At 43.1% G+C, this 13,854-nt stretch overlaps 1 long non-coding RNA gene across 1 annotated transcript in view; it reads right to left on the bottom strand.

Moving 5' to 3' along the window:
• The window catches only part of LOC138985972 (uncharacterized), an 86,739-nt gene that overhangs the window by 71,942 nt on the left and 943 nt on the right, over positions 1–13,854 (bottom strand). The gene's annotated exons all lie outside the window — the stretch shown is intronic.

The raw sequence follows: 13,854 nt of genomic DNA, 5'->3' as shown, positions 1-13,854 counted from the left end.
TACTATTTGAGACATGGCACCATCCCCTCCTTGAATGCTCATGCAGGGCTGAGTTATGAGAGAGTCAATTCCTAGGCAGGTTGATAAGAAGCCCAGGGGTCCCTGAAGAGAGATGGGTCTGGGGCTCTTAAGGAGGAGCAAAGGACAAACATCTTTTTTTCTCTACATTCCCTAGTCTTAGTCACATAAAATGTTTTTTTATTTTAAGCCCAGAACTGAAGATTATATAACAAACAACTCAGTTTAAACTCTGTACTAAGGATTATATGGGCTTCCCTGGTGGCTTAGATGGTAAAGAGTCTGCCTGCAATGCAGGAGACCCGGGTTTGATCCCTGGCTTGAGAAGATCCTCTGGAGAAGGAAACGGCAACTCACTCCAATACTCTTGCCTGGAAAACTCCATGGACAAACATGTATCCTGCTTGAGGACAGTTTCTACTTCCTGAAAACATTCTGGCTAATCCTGTTATCTTAAAATGTAAATTATAGGAGTGGGTCTAGTAAGATCTTTACAACCTTGAGACATACTTTTGATTTAGTGTAATAACTGCTGCTGCTGCTGCTGCCAAGTCGCTTCAGTCGTGTCTGACTCTGTGCGACCCCATAGACGGCAGCCCACCAGGCTCCCCCGTCCCTGGGATTCCCCAGGCAAGAACACTGGAGTGGGTTGCCATTTCCTTCTCCAATGCATGAAAAGTGAAAGTGAAGTTGCTCAGTCGTGTCTGACTCTTCGTGACCCCATGGCCTACCAGGCTCCTCCGTCCATGGGATTTTCCAGGCAAGAGTACTGGAGTGGGTTGCCATATTTAAAAAGTATATAAGTCCCTTGCTAACACTAGGGATGGGGGCATTCTCCATCCCCTTCTGATGTCTATGTCAGAAGCTTTCTCGGTCCCTTTTCACTTTAATAAAACTCTGCTATATGAAAGCTCTTGAGTGATCAAACCTGGTCCCTGGCCCAGAAGGTAAATCTTCAGAAATCACAAATTCAACACTGTTCTGGGGGCTTGTCCAGGATCTTCAGGACAAGCTAAGAACACTCAGAGCTCTAGCCTCTCTGCTTTCTGAATATATATGTTTTCTGCTTTACTCTTTTTCACTTTACTAACTCTCCAGTGTGCTTGTGTGAATGAATGACACGCCATGCATGAAACAAGCGATGAGCCCTGCTCTGTGGTTTCGAGGTGCCTCGTAATGACTGAAGGCAGCCCCCAAAAGGGGAGTCTTGTCCGGGGTTTATACCAACCTGCCAATGCCAAGAGACACCCAACCTCCCTGAGAGGGGAATGGCCAGGGATGGGCAAAGCGTGTGGACCTAACTTTCCTTTCTCAGTTATCCTTTCCTGGTCTCTTTGACCATTTGGTAATTGCATGGGGGAATTAGAACTACTAACCTAATCTGTTGGGTCAAAGACTTTCAAGGGACTTGTGATCCATGCCATTACTGTTTACTTTTACTTAGACCTCAAGCTTGATAGTCATGGGGAGCCCAGACTTGCTGGGAGCATGTTTGGGAGCAAGGCGGAACTCTAGCTCCAGGAATGTCTCTTAGGCGAGAGGTCACTCTCTTGGCTGCCTCAGGGGCCAGCCACCTGAAAGTGAGTCTTTGTCATGGCTGTGCCTCCAATCTATGTGGATAGCAGCACTTCTGGTGAACATGAGATTTGTGAAGACACAGATCAGGAATTGCAAGATCTGGTCAGATTGGAAGTGCAATGGCCTTCTTCTTTTGGTAGTGCTAGCTCTTAGCAGGCCAGAGGAGGCTCTCTGATGGCTTCTGTCTCAACTCCCTAGATATTCTTTCTGTGGTATCTGTGGAAATGAACTGGAAGGACTGGCCCTAGTACCTTGAGGACAAAAATCACTTTTTCCTCACTGGGCAACCCTTTCGCTATCACATATACTGATGTGGCAATGACTCAGTGACTCACCGCTTCTACCTACCTGTGCATAAGCACAGGAAAGACCGATGCTTCCCCTAGAAGTCCCAGGAAAGATTCCAGGAAAGCTACTCTGCTGCACTTGGGGTGACATCAGAGGAGGTGTGAAAATCAAACAAAGGTCTTGGTGGTAAGGAGCTAGAAATCAATCTGGGATGCTATCAGGTCTACCCTGGTGCACTTCCACCCCACCTCAGTGGTAGAACCAGGAGGGACAAGTAAGATGCCTGCGTTGCTAAGGGACAGACTAAGACCGACCAAGGAAGGAAAGCTTCAGTGGAGAGTCTGTCTACAACCCCATCTAGAGCAGGAAGGGATGCCTCTGGTGGAAAGAACCCATGGCTGTGGATGCTGCTTTTTTCTTTCTTACAGATGGGAGCTAATAGTTCCAGGACCACTTCTTTAAAATGTATTTTAAAAACAGGGACAAGTTTGATCCCAAGGGTTAAAAAAAGACACTCCTGATCTTCTTCTGTGATACTGAATGGCCACAGTATCCTTTAGAAGATGGGGAACACTGGCCTGTTGAAAGGTCTGTTAATTACAATACCGTTTTGCAACTAGACCAGTTCTGTAGAAAACAAGAGAAATGGGTAGAAGTGCCATATATGTTGCTCTTTATCTCTCTGCGAGACATGCCAGACTTGTGTCCTAAGGGTACAGATTTGGGTGTGAAACCTACAGCTGCCTCCTGTTCTCTTACTTTGACCCTGTATCTGGAGCTCCCAACTGAACAGGTTGAGAATCAGGGCACCCCTCCAGAAGGGGTCGCCTCAGACTCATTACAAACTCAAATAGTCTCAACTGTGGTTGAGACTATTCAGAGAATGCAAAAAGTACATAGAATCCTTTACAGGACTAACTTTACTTTATAAGATTACTTGGAGAGATGTAATACATGTTTGGGGACAGATGCTGACTCCTGACTCCAGAGCTTGAGTTTTGGGGAAGTTACTACTTTTGGAGATGAATGGCTTAAAGGTAAGCAGAAAGAAGGAACACGAAATAGCCCTCCTCCCTACTGGGAACCAAGAAGTTCCCAAACAGAACTTATCATTCCATAAGACAGCCACTCTGCTGGCCGTATTCTTGAAGGACTCAAGCCAGCACGCACTGACTTTAACTATGCTAAGTTGGCTGACATAGAACAGGAAGAGAAGAAAACTCTTGGTAAATTCCCAGATAGACTACGGGAGGCTCTCTCCAAGTTTACGGACATTGATCTTGAAATTACAGAGTGAGAAATGATCTTAAAAGATAGATTTCTCACTCAGTTGGCTCCAGATATCTGCTGAAAGTTACAAAAACAGGAGTTTGGACCCAATTAGTCTTTAGAAAAACTGTTGCAGTTGGCTCAGATGGTATATTATGGTAGGGAATATAAGGAGGAAAATAGGAAAAAAAGAACCAGACAAAAGACTGATGCCCCAACAATGGCTGTTCAGTTCAGTTCAGTCGCTCAGTCGTGTCCGACTCTTTGCAATCCCATGAATCACAGCATGCCAGGCCTCCCTGTCCATCACCAACTCCCAGAATCTACTCAAACTCATGTCCATCGAGTCGATGATGCCATCCAGTCATCTCATCCTCTGTCGTCCCCTTCTCCTCCTGCCCCCAATCCCTCCCAGCATCAGGGTCTTTTCCAATAAGTTAACTCTTCGCATGAGGTGGCCAAAGTATTAGAGTTTCAGCCTCAGCATCAGTCTTTCCAATGAACACCCAGGACTGATCTCTTTTAGGATGGACTGGTTGGACCTCCTTGCAGTCCAAGGGACACTCAGGAGTCTTCTCTAACACCACAGTTCAAAAGCATCAATTCTTTGGCACTCAGCTTTCTTCACAGTTCAACTCTCACATCCATACATGACCACTAGAAAAACCATAGCCTTGACTAGACAGACCTTTGTTGGCAAAGTAATGTCTCTGCTTTTGAATATGCTATCTAGGTTGGTCATAACTTTCCTTCCAAGGAGTAAGTGTCTTTTAATTTCATGACTGCAATCACCATCTGCAGTGATTTTGGAGCCAAACAAATAAAGTCTGACACTGTTTCCACTGTTTCCCCATCTATTTCCCATGAAGTGATGGGACCAGATGCCATGATCTTCGTTTTCTGAACGTTGAGCTTTAAGCCAACTTTTTCACTCTTTCACTTTCATCAAGAAGCTTTTGAGTTCCTCTTCACTTTCTGCCATAAGGGTGGTGTCATCTGCATATCTGAGGTTATTGATATTTGTCCCGGCAATCTTGATTCCAGCTGGTGCTTCTTCCAGCCCAGCGTTTCTCATGATGTACTCTGCATAGAAGTTAAATAAGCAGGGTGACAATATACAGCCTTGATGTACTCCTTTTCCTACTTGGAACCAGTCTGTTGATCCATGTCCAGTTCTAACTGTTGCTTCCTGACCTGCATATAAATTTCTCAAGAGGCAGGTCAGGTGGTCTGGTATTCCCATCTCTTTCACAATTTTCCACAGTTTATTGTGATCCACATAGTAAAGGGCTTTGGTATAGTCAATAAAGCAGAAATAGATGTTTTTCTGGAACTCTCTTGCTTTTTCCATGATCCAGCAGATGTTGGCAATTTGATCTCTGGTTCCTCTGCCTTCCTCAGCAATCAATACAAAAAAATAGAGGAAAACAACAGAATGGGAAAGACTAGAGATCTCTTCAAGAAAATTAGAGATACCAAGGGAACATTTTGTGCAAAGATGGGCTCGATAAAGGACAGAAATGGTGTGGACCTAACAGAAGCAGAAGATATTAAGAAGAGGTAGCAAGAATACACAGAAGAACTGTACAAAAAAGAGCTTCACAATCAAGATAATCATGATGGTGTGATCACTCACCTAGAGCCAGACATCCTGGAATGTGAAGTCAAGTGGGCCTTAGGAAGCATCACTTCGAACAAAGCTAGTGGAGGTGATGGAATTCCAGTTGAGCTATTTCAAATCCTGAAAGATGATGCCATGAAAGTGCTGCACTCAATATGCCAGCAAATTTGGAAAACTCAGCAGTGGCCAAAGGACTGGAAAAGGTCAGTTTTCATTCCAATCCCAGAGAAAGGCAATGCCAAAGAATGCTCAAACTATCACACAGTTGCACTCATCTCACACGCTAGTAAAGTAATGCTCAAAATTCTCCAAGCCAGGCTTCAGCAATATGTGAACTGTGAACTTCCAGATGTTCAAGCTGGTTTTAGAAAAGGCAGAGGAACAATGGCTGTTAGACCTGCTCTGAAACAGCTTGAGAAAAATTCCCAGAGGGACCCAGGTGAAAAGGGATGGACTTGTTATTACTGTGGGAAGAAGGGGGATCTCAAGTGGGATTGCCCTCAAGCATTTAAGCCACCCCTGGCTCCATGTCCCGTCTGCAAGGACCACACTGGAAAAGAGACTGCCCTCCGAGGTGTAGGTACCAGGGGTCAGACTCTCAAGGTAAGCGGGACTGAGGGTGCCTGGGGGTCCCTGCACAAACTCCCATCCTAATTACACCTGTGGAACCTCGGGTATTAATAATTGTGAGGGGCCAATCCATCAGTTTCTTTTGGACACTGGGGCAACTTTCTCTGGGCTCACTGAAGCCCCTGGTCTGCTTTCCTCCTAATCCACTACTGTAATGGGACTGTCAGGACGAGCCAAACACTATTATTTCAGTCATCCTTCAAGCCGCAACTGGGATTCTGTGCTATTTTCTTGAGTTTTGATTGTGCCAGAGTCTCCCCACTCCTTACGGGGAGGGATATACTGAGCAAGGTCTGGGCCTCTGTTTTCATGAATATGGAACCTGCTCTTTTAACTAAAGAAAATGTGAATCCTAGAGTGGGGGCTGATGAAAAAACTGTGGGCTGAGCACAAAATACTGGTCCTGTAGTTATCATGTTCAAAGACCCTCACTTATTTCAAAAGCAGTATCCACTAAAGCCTGAGGTTAAGGAAGAGTTAAAACCCATTATTGAAAATTTAAAGGAATGGGGGCTATTAATTCCCTGTAACAGTCCATGGAACACTCCTATTTTGGGTGTGAAAAAAGTCAAATGATAAATGGAGACTTGTTCAAGATATGCAAATAAGTGCCTAATCCTTATATTTTGTCTGAAATTCCTAAACAAGCCAAATATGACTTGAAGACAATATAGAGGATTCTTGGACATTACAGGCTATTGCCGCATTTGGATTCTGGGTTACGGGGAACTTGCCCAGACTTTATATAAACTTGAGACTCAGTAGGCCCAAACCAACAAGCTGGTTTGGTCCCCAGAGACTCAAAAGGCTTTTAAGACTATTCAAACTTCTCTCCTACAGGCTCCAACTTTGAGCTGTCCCACAGGATCAGAGTTTAGTTTGTTGCTGAAAAAAGGTTATGGCCACATCAAATAAGGGTAATTGTTACTATTGTTTTACTAATGTCTAAGTCAAGGCTATGGTTTTTCCAGTGGTCATGTATGGATGTGAGAGTTGGACTGTGACGAAAACTGAGTGCCGAAGAATTGATCCTTTTGAACTGTGGTGTTGGAGAAGACTCTTGAGAGTCCCTTGGACTGCAAGGAGATCCAACCAGTCCATCCTAAAGGAGATCAGCCCTGGGATTTCTTTTGGAAGGAAGGATGCTAAAGCTGAAACTCCAATATTTTGGCCACCTCATGCAAAGAGTTGACTCATTGGAAAAAGACTTTGATGCTGGGAGGGATTGGGGGCAGGAGGAGAAGGGGACGACAGAGGATGAGATGGCTGGATGGCATCACTGACTCGATGGACATGAGCCTGAGTGAACTCCAGGAGTTGGTGATGGACAGGGAGGCCTGGTGTGCTGCAATTCATGGGGTTGCAAAGAGTCGGACACAACTGAGCAACTGAACTGAACTGAACTGAACTGAAAGCTCCTAAGTTTACTAATGGGCAAAATCTCACTGTACTGACTTCTCATAATGTAAGTGGGATCTTAAACTCTAAAGTTCAGAGCAACAATGCTCCACCTTTAAAGCTGCTGTAACTCAAAGGGTGTTGAAAGCTCTAGGAATAGAATATCACTTACACTGTTCCTGGAGACCCCAATACTCAGGAAAGTTGAAAAGGCTAATGACATTATTAAGAGGCATCTGTGTAAGCTAACTGAGGAAACACAAGACAGTTGGTTTAAAGTTTTATCCATACCTTTAATGAGGGCTTGAACTGCCCCTAAGAAGAAGGGACTGTTGCTATGACAGACCATTTTTGTGCACAGATACTTTCATAGATCCTGAAGCCTTAGAATTAACTATGTGACTCAGCTTTTAACTTTTCAACAGACATTACCGGGAGGTTAACTCCTGACCCAGCCTTTGAGTCAAACTAGCCACTATTTGAGCCAGGAGCCAAGATGGGCCAGAGACTCTAGATGGGCTTGCTTTTACTGACTCCAAAAGTCATGAGTCTGCCGTTTGACCCTCAAGACAGCGACTTCCTGTCCTGGACTCATTCCTACAGTGCATTCCACAATCCGTCTAATTGCTGGGTCTGCGGAGCACTCCCCTCCTCATCAATTGAAGACTTCCCATGGTGGGTTTCTCTGCTTAAAGCAAAGGACTTTCTTCAATTCTGTGATGACATCTAACAATCCTAAGATGGACTGATGTAACTATGGACATAATGTGACTTTTAATTTTGATTATGTTTTAACTTGGTTTAATGCCTATTTTGCCTTACATCTGTAACTGTATAATGCGGTTTGTTTCTAACCGTCTGAAAGCTTTTAAGTTATAAATGGTTGTTCAAACTCCTAAGAGTGCTACAACCGTCTCCAACTATTACTTGGGGCCCCTGGATCAAAGACCTTCAATATGAGGGTTAGGAGAATATGTTGCCTCAACAATTTAGGGATGATGCCCCTCAACAGCAGGAAGTAGTTATGCAACGAAAATGATGCTCCTTTTCCATGGAACGTAATTTTCCTAAAAGAAAAGGGGGGAATGAGAGAGTCAATTCCTAGGCAGGTTGATAAGAAGTTTGGGGGCCCCCAAGGAGAGAGGGTCTGGGGCTCTCAAGGAGGAGATAGTGTTAGTTGCTGAGTCATGTCCAACTCTTTGCAACTCCATGGAATGCAGCCTGCCAGGCTTCTCTGTCTATGGAATTCTCCAGGAAAGAATACTGGAGTGGGTTGCCATTTCTGTCTCCAGGGGATCTTCCCAACCTGGGGAAGCTCTTGAGTGATCAAACCTGGTCCCTGGTCTGGAAGGTAAATCTTCTTCCTTCTTCAGAGATCACGAATCAGACACCATTCACTGTAAGCTATCAGTTATGTGCTGCTTAGTACCCTAGATGCACTGACCTTGGAGCACTCACAACATTGTGTTCACATCTGCTGATGAATCTGTTTCCCCCACTAGACCATAAACCCTCAATGTTTAGAGCCAGGTCCAATTTATTTTGATAATCACTGCCTGGCGTGGCACCTGGCACCTAGAAAACACTTTTGTGCCTATAGGGGCCAAGGTCTACTGAGTAAAGTCATTTAGATATCAATCACTAAAAGGAATGGTAGAGAATAGTTGCCCTCTCACAATACCAAGTAGCAGGAACTATGCAAATTCAGTTTATTGTCACATGGAAAAATAAGTCAGGGGCTTCATATCACCTGATTTTCCAAAGCCCTGTATTAATTTTCTATTGGTGCTGTAACAATTAACAACCTTAATTCTATCTGCAATCTTGAATCCACTTTGCCATGTAAGGTAACATATTCACAGATCCCAGGGGTCAGGGCATGGCTATATTTGGGGTGCTATTATTTGGCCTACTACAAGCCCCAAATATAGACAGAAAAATAAACGTTGGATTGTAGAACATGCTTTCTCTGACATAGGGCCTTTTATTTGTTGGGTTGGCTTTTTCTCTCTCGGGTTATAGGTCCTTCTCATGTATTTGGTGACTTATTATGTAAGCTCATCTTCTCTGGGAGATTGCAGCAAACGTTCATTGACTTTAGGAACTATGGCTGTGTGGGTTTCCCTTGAGGTGGCTATGGTTTCTCAGGCTCTGTGGTTTTTCAACAGGCTCTGTGGTTTCTCAATATTGTGGGCAGAATCTTTGGAGGGAGAATTATGCAAACTTCCACACTGAGGAGCCTTCCTTTGCAGAATCTGCACCTCCTCTACATCATGACTACATCCAGAAGGGAAGATTTCAATCTTCTCTTCCAGTTTTCAAGCTTATTAGACCTTCCTTTAAGACACTATGAAAAAAGACATAGAGATCAACGTTAGCAGGTGAAAAGGAACTTACTTGTAATTGGGCAGGCAAAACCAGTCCTATCTCCCAGATAACCTTTAATGTCTCATACCAGAGGCCTTCTCCAGTTTTTGATAATAAGAGCTGACATTTACATAGCATTTAGCAAGTGCCAGAAGCTGTTCTAAGCAACTTGGCATACATTAACTCATTTATTTCTCCCAACTCTTAATATCCCCACCTTGCAGACGTGTTTACAGACATTGAATAACTTCTGGATTATTCAATGTTTTATTCTGAGCAACGTCAAAGCAAAGACAAGATATGAAGGAATGGGCAACAGCCAGAGAAACTGCATGCACACACACCATTTAGCTCACAGCTTCTACTCATTTATTTCCTTCAACCAGCCAAACAATACAAGCAGGCAGGAGGAGAAGTGGGTGGAATCCTGTTCCAGGACTGACTAGTGCCTCTCACTCCCTTGGGTGCCACTTATTCTCGCAGAATGAATATTCATCAAGACTTGGCTGGCTGGCACACTGTTCTGATTAGGGAGGCTGAGCCCTAGGGCTTTGCCTCACAATCTATTGGTCTGCAGTAGCATCAGCCCTATTCTGATTGCTGTGCTGTGCTTAGTAGCTCAGTCCTGTCTGACTCTTTGTGACCCTATGGACTGTAGCCCACCAGGCTCTTCTGTCCATGGGGATTCTCCAGGCAAGATTACTGGAGTGGGTGACCATGCCCTCCTCCAGGGGATCTTCCCAACCCAGGGATTGAACCCAGGTCTCCTGCACTGCAGGCAGATTCTTTACCATCTGAGCCACTGCTGCTGCTGCTGCCGCCGCTGTCAAGTGGCTTCAGTCGTGTCTGACTCTCTGCAATCCCATAGACGGCAGCCCACCAGGCTCCCCCGTCCCTCGGATTCTCCAGGCAAGAACACTGGAGTGGGTTGCCATTTCCTTCTCCAATGCATGAAAGTGAAAAGTGAAAGTGAAGTTGCTCAGTTGTGTCCGACTCTTAGCGACCCCATGGACTGCAGCCTACCAGGCTCCTCCATTCATGGGATTTTCCAGGCAAGAGACTGGAGTGGGGTGCCATTGCCTTCTCCATCTGAGCCACTAGGGAAGCCCAAAGTTATGTAGGCCATTACATCATTACATATGCATTATATATAGTTATATCATAGTTACATCATTTCCACATCAATATCTTCCAGAACTTTGGAGAACTTTCCTAAACATGTTTATGACTTTGGAAGTTTTTCTACACTTATTTATGACCTTGGGAACTTTTCTAAACTTGTTTATGACCAGGTGTTTATCTTTTTTGAATGAGAAAGCCATGTGCTAATCCTTCATGGAGAATATATGTTCGATTTTAATCAGTTTTGGAAAAATGTTTAGAAGAAATGCTTTGGGAAAGCTAGTTTACCATTTTTAAAGTACAGCAAATAGATTTTTATTTATCCTTGTTAAAATGTAGAATAAGCCATCCTTTAATCACACACAGCTAGTTAGTGACAAATTTAGGGTTCACATTCAAGCAGTCTAAATGCAGAATCCACATGTTTAACTACTGTCTAATATTGTCCTTCTGTCATCAATGCCCATGATGCCAGAAGCCCAGATTTCTCTATGAAGGTATTACTACTAAGCTGAGAGAATTTTTAGCTGAAGTTTTGTCCGGAAACCCAGGAGAATCTTTTTTTGTAAAGCTATAGGTGAACACAGCCTGGAACTAACAGTTCCTTGTTCCACTCAATACTACTCCCAAGTGTACAGTTCATACCCGGAGAAAATCCAGTTCATCAGAGGGCAGACAATGGATGTCTTGTGAGCAACATCCAGAGGACCCTGCTATGTAAAAGATATAAAGCAACTGAAAATTTTAATGGTGGGGAGGGGGCAGGGGGGATGCTAATAAACTAATATATAGGGAATCTTTAAATTATTATAATTTTCCTCCCTTGTAATAAGTTGCTTTACCTAATAAAATTTTCTCTGGCACAATGTGGTTAGCATAACTGCAGCTGTTAGAATTATTGTTCACCTATCAGTTCAGTTCAGTTGCTCAGTCACGCTATTTCAAATCTTAAAAGATGATGCTGTGAAAGTGCTGCACTCAATATGCCAGCAAATTTGGAAAACTCAGCAGTGGCCACAGGACTGGAAAAGGTCAGTTTTCATTCCAATCCCAAAGAATGCTAAAACTACCGCACAATTGCCCTCATCTTACATGCAAAGTGATGATTAAAGTTGTTCACCTATAGCTTTACAAAAAAAGATTCTCCTGGGTTTCTGGATAAAACTTCAGCTAAAAATTCTCTCAGCTTAGTAGTAATCCCTTCATAGAGAAATCTGGGCTTCTGGCATGATGGGCATTGATGACAGAAGGACAACATTACCTTCTTCTAAGGCTCAGGTGAGGAAACGGCACTGTCTCAGCCAAAAGATAACTTTAGTTTGGGCTCCGGTTGTAGAGGAGGCAATGCAGAGAGCACTGAAGAATAAGTGGACTTAGTACATAGGAGATGCCGCCAGTGAACTTGTATCTGGAGCAGATCAGTGGGAAGGATATGGACGGAATAAACACACCAAGTCTAACGGCAATAAAGACACCGAACAAGTTCATGACCATATAATTTACAAAGCTTATCCTATGGGGAGAAAAATAAATATCACAACACTGTCCTGAAAAATGAGTGTCCTTTTAATTGGTGGCTCTTTTGTGTCAGCAATATGGTTAAGAGAGAGTGCTATGTGCTCACAATTTTATACCACTTGGACATGATTTTTCTGAAAACATTTTTGAAAATAAGATGCTATACAACTATGATACTCAACAACAAGTTACTGGAGAAAGTGAGGGGCTGGGCGGGATCTTCAATTTTCAGAAGAAACAATTAAACCTGATTTTCTCTGTTTAAGATTCCCATTACATGTAAAATAGTGATATTTATTCCCAGTCAGTATCTTTGCCATAAAGGAAATTGTGAGGTGAGTGCTATCAATAGTGGCTATTAACACATTATGTATGACACACAAGAGCAAGAAACTAAAAGCGAAAATATCCTCACAAAACACCCTGGTCTTTTAATCCTCACGACAATGCTACAATAAAATCAGAATTTTAGAATGACAGAGCTGAAGCCTATCTACCAAGACTAGCCAGCTAGTAACCACGAGAGATGTGATTCGAGCCCAGGGTTGTTTTAAAATAAGCTTTGATTTTTTTCTCATGAGGGTACAGTGCATCCCGCATGGAATTGTGTTTAGCTATAAAAGATCAGGTAATGATATCTGCTCTTCATGTTTAGAGCTCAACATTAGTCCATACAAACCCAAACCTTATAAATACTTAATGTTAAGCACTTTTACTACTTTCCAGTGAAGGGGAAAAAAAATTGCAATTGATTGAATGCATTTTCAGACACAGTTTACCAGTAGAATAGTTTCAGGCAATTCAGCCTTTTTAAAAAATCTCTATCCAGCAGAAAGTTTTAAATTTATTTTGTACAGATAAACAGACATACTAGATGCATTTTGACTTAGGGTGAACATTACTATGAGTAACTGGCATTCAGGGTAGCAGGTGACATAATTCCTGTGTTTCCATTCAGGGACAGGGTCACAGTAAACAGGGCAAAGGGGAGTTATGGACACCTAATGCATCATGTTGATCCACCAACTCCTCAGTGCCACCCCGTGCTGTCCATTAGGATTCAAAACCAGGAGAATGTGTGCTGTGAACAGATTTTAGTTACACTGAGGGAAGTTTTTCTATCCAGTCACACATTTGTCAATATGTGAACAATGGCACAAATTTATAAAACAAATGGATAATGTTAGTATTATAATCTGTAACCACAGACTAGATGGCAATAAATGTCACTCATAACATTAATTATGTTTTTGACCTTATTGTATTTAACGGTGCTGCTGCTGCTGCTAAGTCAGTTCAGTCATATCCGACTCTGTGTGACCCCATAGATGGCAGCCCACCAGGCTCCCCTGTCCCTGGGATTCTTCAGGCAAGGACACTGGAGTGGGTTGCCATTTCCTTCTCCAATGCATGAAAGTGGAAAGTGAAAGTGAAGTCGCTCAGTCACGTCCGACGCTCAGCGACCCCATGGACTGCAGCCTTCCAGGCTCCTCCGTCCATGGGATTTTCCAGGCAGGAGTACTGGAGTGGGGTGCCATTGCCTTCTCCAGTATTTAACGGTAGTCATCAATAAACTTACCTACTTATTTGGATGGGAACGTTAGCATCACACTACACTGAATAATGAACATGTGAAAAAAACAGTTTATCATGTGGTTTAATATTCTGCAAAGCGCAATTTCTACCTGACCCATCTAAATCTTGGACATTTCTTAAGACACAGACTCTCCATCTATGTCTCCTCTCTTGGAATAATGCTATTTTTCTAAATTTCCATAATGCCTACTTTACTATTAAACAAGAAGCAGGAAATGGAGAACTTAATGAGATGATCCAAATCATCGATACATTTCTTTTGATGGTAGACAATAAAAAAAGGAAGGTATAGACAGAGGAAAGAGAAAGAAATTGCTGAAGAATGGCTTCTGAAGGTGAGTGATGGGTGCAGCAAGCCAGTTTTTATCTTAGTTTGGGAAGGAGAGGGAAGAAGGATGAGAAGGTCAACTAAAAAGAATTCAAAAGAAAGGAACATGTTTGTAATTATT

This window comes from Bos mutus, chromosome 27 (genome assembly GCF_027580195.1).
Source record: "Bos mutus isolate GX-2022 chromosome 27, NWIPB_WYAK_1.1, whole genome shotgun sequence".
Classification (NCBI taxonomy): Eukaryota; Metazoa; Chordata; class Mammalia; order Artiodactyla; family Bovidae; genus Bos; species Bos mutus.
Note: the sequence above shows the minus strand (reverse complement) of the source record. Positions and strands in the feature narration are given on the sequence as shown.